Genomic DNA, 7,423 nt, shown 5'->3' on the forward strand with positions numbered 1-7,423 from the left:
ACTCAATTCTTACCAGCTGAAGAATGGAGGGAAACTACTGACGTGTTCATAAAATGGAATATGATGCACTGTGAAAAATGAATTCACTATAATCTCAAAACTGGTTTCCACAAGTACTAATACATGTTTTACAAGATGAATATTTAAATTGGGGAAATTTTTACATTTACTATGTCATTCACACATAGGAAAATCCAAACAGTGTACACAGGCATTAAATCTAGGAAGTAAAGAATATATGAAATATTCAGGAATGTTCATCCCTAGAGGAAAGGAGGTGCAATTCTATGGGCTTGGAGTTATTGGCAATATTTTGTTATCCTGTATTGTGTGTGAGTGTAAGTTTATTTTATTACATTTTAAATTACATCACATGCTGTTTTGGAAATGTTTAACAGGACAATTCTCGTAGTGATTTGAGTTTATACCATAGCAAGCACATTTAACATGAGAAACAGGTTCCACAGCAAACCGTGTGTTACAACCATGGCAGACCCCTGGGCTGGGCGTCACTCACTCTCACAGCCCTGCATGACTCTGTGCTCTGTGGATAGTGAAGGAAATTTCAGCACTGTAAGAGCAGCAGGCACATGGTCTCAGTGGACGGTGAGCTTGGTGTCTGGAGTCCTGCTTTGTGCTCAGGTTGTACCAAAGACTGTGGTGATGTCCACCAACTTGTGAAAACTTTTAATGACTTTCTGGATCCCAAAGTTTACTTTTTGATGTATTTCAACTTGGGAAAATGTTTAGCCTCAAATGCAGATGCTGCACCCTTATAATTAGCACTAACACAGTTGTAAGGTTTATTTTGCATGTGGGAGAGTGAATTATCGCTCCTATGGGTGCACGGAAATAATGCACAATACAAAGGCCATTGAAACAGCAGGTGACGAGGCGATCGATGCCCACTGGGAGAAGTGCTGACGTCTTGCCCCTAATATACAGCCATGGCTGGGCAGATGCAGAATTTCTGAGATGCCTTACTGTTTCAAAGAAGCCACCTACAGAGTAAGGACCTTATCACACTCAGCCTGAGATGGAGAGAGAGGTAAAAATCCTTGACAGCAAGCTCACTCTCCACAGAGAACTCATGGGTTTTTTTCATGTTTGCCTTTCCAGGTTTTTTGTTGTTGTTGTTGTTATATTGTTTCTTTCTCTGTTGCTTTATTGTCACTGTTTGTCTTTTCTTCCATAGAAGTGACTTTATGATTGCTTTCCTCCATTTCTTTTATATTATCTCTTAGTGCTCTGCAAAGCTGCCATCAGCTTCAGTCACCTTAGATTTCTTTAAAGTGTCATATTTTCTTCATTACATTTCTTATTTTTCAATTGGTTGTTAGCACATGCTTGAAAATTCCTCCCGACACCGTAGAGTAAGTTATTATCTCTCAGGTTGTTTACATTTCTTTCACTTTGTCCTCTCTATCCTCAAAGCCTGAATCTGAATTTAATCATATTTGAGAACATTCAGCTCTGCCTTTGCTTTTCTTGCTCTTTAACTGCATTTTTGTTTTTCTCACCTTATTTTTAGACAATCATGCTATTATTACAACTAACATTCTTTATTTCAAATTGTCCTCTACTCCTTTCATCATGAAAGCTTCAATCCCATGGCAAACAAAATCAGGATTACAGTGTTCAAAGACAGCAATTGAAACATGCAAGTATTTAAAAGAATGATACTGTAAGTAATAATTACAAAAATTCTGCAATTTGAGAGATTGAGTAAAAATACCAGAATGATGGAGAACATCATTCTGAGTGAGGTTAGCCTGGCCCAAAAGACCAAAAATCGTATGTTCTCCCTCATATGTGGACGTTAGATCAAGGGCAAACACAACAATAGGATTGGACTATGAGCACATGATAAAAGCAAGAGCACACAAGGGAGGGGTGAGGATAGGTAAGACACCTAAAAAATTACCTAGCATTTGTTGCCCATAATGCAGAGAAACTAAAGCAGATACCTTAAAAGCAACTGAGGCCAATAGGAAAAGGGAACCAGGAACTAGAGAAAAGGTTAGATCAAAAAGAATTAACCTAGAAGGTAACACCCACGCACAGGAAATCAATGTGAGTCAATGCCCTGTATAACTATCCTTATCTCAACCAGCAAAAACCCTTGTTCCTTCTTCTTATTGCTTATACTCTCTCTACAACAAAATTAGAAATAAGGGCAAAATAGTTTCTACTGGGTATTGAGGGGGTGGGGGGTAGAGGGAGGGGGCGGAGTGGGTGGTAAGGGAGGGGGTGGGGGCAGGGGGGAGAAATGACCCAAGCCTTGTAAGCACATATGAATAATAAAAGAAAAAAAATAAAAATTAAAAAAAAATACCAGATGACTCAACTCACCAAATTAGTTGTGACAATGATGGACAGACACACTGGTGCAATGATCCCCATGACAAAATATACATTTTAGCATACACTATGTTTTAGGTTTAATTATATGAAATCAAAAGGGGTCATTCTTTAAATTGACTTGCAAAGGTATTTTTGTGCTTGAATACACAAGGCCACATGTTTTCTCTACTGATTTCATTGCAGTAACCTTGAAAATATTTCCTTGTAATCCTGATAATTTAATTCCTGTGCACATACTTTCTGAGAATTAAAGTTTCTTGGAGACTAGAGATGCACTTCTCTGATGGAGAACTATCCTAGCCTATATGAGTCTCTGCTGTCTATCCCACACTCCTTAGGTTTTTTTTAATTGCCTATAATTTACATACTGATCAGTGATAAAATGTACATTTACACAGTGAAGGACAGGAATGTAAAGCAGGTCCTTAGTTGGAGGGGGCAGATGAAGAGTGTAAAGGAGAGTGAGCATGGTCGATGTACTTTCTGTACAGGTATGGATATGGAACATGAAACCTGCTGAAGAAGGGTGGTGGGGGAAACCCTTTAAAAAGGGTAGGGGGGAAAGGGAGAACAATGGAGGGGATGAACCAAACTGGGACATGTATATATGTATATATGAATATGTCACCTTGAAACCCTGCACAACTATCATATACTAAGAAAGATGATTTTAAATGTAATGTTACCTCTCTCCAGTTTTACAATTTTTTTCATTACAGAAAATCCTACTTTCTCCAAAAATATAAGGATTAGGAGTCTTGTTGGCAGACACTATGAGGTATAGCCAATCTGAAGGGAACAATTTACAATATGATATGATACTATTGTCAATGTAGCTTAACAGTAAAGTAAATTCAGTGTTCTCAGACATCACTGTTACTATGCTCACAGTGAGTGTGGAAGGATCCCTTTTCACAGCATTCCTATCACCTTTATCATTTCAGTTTTAATGCTATGAACACTTACATTGCTTCAGACTAAAGACTAATCATTCATAAATGTTGACTTTTGTCACATGATTATACATCTGTTAGGCAATCCTATTTCCTTGCTCCGATAATCTGCCCAGATAGTAGCAATCAAAATGGTGAGGTGTCTGAGGTGAAATTTAGCTCACGTCTTTAGACTCTTTCTCTTAATCAATTGTTTGAGTGTTTTACATATAATAGAATCTGTTTTATCAAAAATTGTGTATGGGATGATTGCATTTGGCTCATAGAATAGTCTTGGGATTATGGTTTTTCACACTACCTTTGCTATGTTTTATCACAAAGGAAATAGTAAACTCAGGATGGGGTTAATAGAATTTTCCCCTTCTCCTGTCCTTAGGATGAGGTCATACATTTTTTTAACTTGTGTGTCTGGCAGACTTCATGATTAAAGCACTCATTGAGATTGAAGGACTGATACCTCCAATTGATTTTGTCATGGGGAGCATTGCACCTGTGTGTCTTTCCACCATTGTCAACTAATTTGGTAAGTTGACTCATCTGGTATTTTTACTCAATCTCTCAAATTCCAGAATTTTTGTAATTAATACCTACAATATCATTCTTTTAAATGCTTGGATGTTTTCAATTGCTGTCTTTGAACATTATAATCCTGATTTTGTTTGTCATGGGACTTTTGTTTTAAATTTTTTGATGGCTCCATGATAGGTCTGTCTTTTTTCACTTGACATAATCTCCAGTTCTATTCATTTTCCAGGAAGTGATGTAATTTCCTTCTTCTTTATTGCTAAGTAAACTTCTATTGTGAATATATGCATCTCACATTTTCTTCATCAGTCTTCTGAGGATGCTCACCTCAGCTGATTCCATGCATTGGTTATCAAGAACACTGTGATAAACATGCACGCAAGTAAACATGCTGAGCTGATTTCACGGTTTGGGGTATATACACACAAGTGGTTTGCTTTGATCATGTGGGAGTTCTATGTTTAATTTTGGGGGGAAACTCCATCCAGATTTTCATAGTGTCTATGAATAAGAGGTTCTTTATCCACACTCCCTCTCCAGAATTTGTTCTACAGTTCTTGACAGCCTTTCTAACTTTTGTGAGATGGAGTCTCAATGTACTTCTGATTTGCATTTCCTTTATGGATACGTATGTTGACCATTTTTTTCAAGCATATATGTGCCATTTGTATTTCTTCATTTGAAAGGTATCTGTTCAGTTCATTGACCCATTTTTTGTCTTTATGAGGATAGTTTGTGGACATTCTTTTGTAATTTCATTGTATTTTGAAATTAGCACACATTAACAATATGAGGGGATTCCATTGTGATAATTCCATACATTCATACAGCATACCTTGAACAGGTTCAACCCCTACATTATCTTTCCATTCCCCTCTTTCTTCTCCCCACTTTTTCAAACAGTGTTTGGTGGGATTCATATGCGTGTATTGATTGGATTATTTGTTAGAGTGGCCTTTCATTTTACATTGATAAATATCACATGAATAGCTGGTGAAGATTTCTTCCATTCTGCAGGCTGACTTCTACTCTATTGACTATTTACTTCTAGTCTATGCAGTAGTTTTTAATTTGATGTAATCCCATTTGTCAATTCTTTCTCTTATTTCCTGAGCTATTGGATTCCTACTCAGAACATCTTTGCCTAGCCCTGTGTCTTTAACTATTTCCCTATCCTTTACTGTCATAGTTTCAAAGTTCACGTCTTATATTGATATCTTTGACACAGTCAGGATCTGGTGACTCATGCCTGTAATCCTAGCTACTCAGGAGATAGAGATCAGGAGAATCGCAGTTCGAAGACAACCCAGGCAAATTGTCCCACAAGACCCTATCTTAAAAACTCCTTCACAAAAATAAGGCTGGTGGAGTGGCTCCAGGTGAAGTTCAAGCCCCAGTACCACAAAAAAAGATCTTTGATCCAGTGTGAATTGAATTTTGTGCAAGGCGGGAGACAGAGATATAGCTTCAGGCTTCTGCATGTAAATATCCAGATTACCCAGCACCACATTTCTTTTTGTTCTATATCTTCCATTCCATTCACATGGGTGTCTGCTATGTGCCTGCACATATGTTTCTACATCTCTGCAGTGTAGATTGAAAGAATATATTACAACACCTCCAGAATTGCATTTTGCTCAGGATTACTTGAGCTACTCAGCATCTTTAATGTTTCCACATGAATGTTAAGATTTTTTTCTATTTCTGTGAAAAATATCTAGATTTTGATAAGGATTGCATTGAATTTGTATGGCACTCCTATTAATATGGTGATTTTAACAACATTAGTTCTGACAATCCATGAACTTGGGAGGTGGTTCCATCTTCTAGAGTATTCTACACATCATTTACTCAGTGTTTTATAGTTATCATTAGAAAGCAAGTTAACTTCTTTGGTTAAGTTTATGTCTAGATGGTTTTAGTGGAGACCATTATAAATGGCATTGCTGTCAGTCTACTTTTCTCAGCAAAGTCATTGTTCATGCACAGAAAAGCTACTGGTTTTCATATGTGGATTTTGTACCCTGCTAATTTGCTGAAAGTACTAATCTGATTTAAGTTTCTTCAGGTTCATTCTTGGGTCATATAATATAGGATCACATCATGCTTGCTCATCACTGATCTTATCAATATTGATCACATCAATAATTGTTCATTATTGAACTCTTTATTTGTATCTTCTTGTGTCACTTTTGGTGGCTCGTTTGTACCTAGAAATTTACCTGTTTCCTCCAGATTATTCAGTTTACTGGGGTATAAGTTTTCAAAATTTTACTGATGATCCTCTGGATTTCAGAGGTATGTGTTGTGATGTCATCTTTCTTGTCTCTAATTTATTAATTTTGGTCTAGTCTTTCATTCTTTCGTTTACTTTGGCAAAGGAGTTGCCTGTCTGGTATATCATTCAAAGCCCAACTCTTTATTAAGTCATTCTATTGCTCCTTTAGCTTGTGCTTTGTTCATTTCAGCTCTGATTTTATTAATGCTTTCCTAATTCTTACTTTGGAATTCGGTTTATATTGAATTTCTAAAACCATGAGGTCCATCATTAGAAAATTTATTTGAGAGCCCTCTGTTAGCATAAGCATTCAAAGCTGTGAACTTCCCTTTTAGAGCTGGTTTCATTATATCCCACATTCTCTGGCTTGTTGGGTTCATTTGCTTCTAGGAATTTTTTCTCTTCCCACTCACCATTTCCCTGAGGACCCACTGGTCATTCAAGACTACTGTTTCATCTCCTTGTGTTTGTATATTTTCTGTGGTTTCTTCTCTTGATGTCAATTTCTAGTTGATTTGCATTTTATTCCATTTTCTCATTGCTCCATTGTGTACATCCTGTAAGGTTACTGACAGCTGATGCACTCAGTTTAACCTCTCCTTTCTGTCTGCATCTTTGCTCCATCTTAAACCTACATACATGGGAGCCAAAATTTCAATTCTTCCACCATGCTTAACCACCTGCTTTTATCTCTGTTACATAATTCCCTTTATGGAACCTGATAGAATTTGAAATGATGGGAAATCTGTGTGAATTTCTCCCTAAATTAAATTCTTAGAAGGGCAGTAGTTCAAGGTAAATTTCCTATAAAATTTCAAAAATTCTTCCAGGATATCATTGAGTTTGATCATGAAATCTTCATAAGTAGTTTCCTTTACTATGTTCTTCATTTTCTGTGAGCCAAGACCCATGAAGTAGAGCAGAGAGAAGCAAGGAGCTGTGTGCAGCATGGAGCTCTGTGAAGCATGGAGCTCTGTGAAGCATGAAGCTCTGTGCAGCATGGGGCTGTGTGCAATGTGGACAGCTGCTGCTCCTCCTGTTCCCACAAAGTATTCTAGAAAGTCCCTGGGATTTTTTAATGTAACAATGTTGACATTTGTCACATGAGTTTCTGCATTTGAGAGATTATCATATATTTTAGTCCTTCACTCTGCATAAAGAGGGAGTAGAAAAGGTCTCTTCAGGACCTCGTATGGGATGGTTTGTTGACTCAGGTAAATGCACATCTGTTAGCAGGTCCTGCACAGAGGGAGAGTTTCCCAACTGCAGTCTGAGAGTGTGGAGCTGACACTGGGCCTTCAAA

This window comes from Castor canadensis, chromosome 16 (genome assembly GCF_047511655.1).
Source record: "Castor canadensis chromosome 16, mCasCan1.hap1v2, whole genome shotgun sequence".
Taxonomy (NCBI): Eukaryota; Metazoa; Chordata; class Mammalia; order Rodentia; family Castoridae; genus Castor; species Castor canadensis.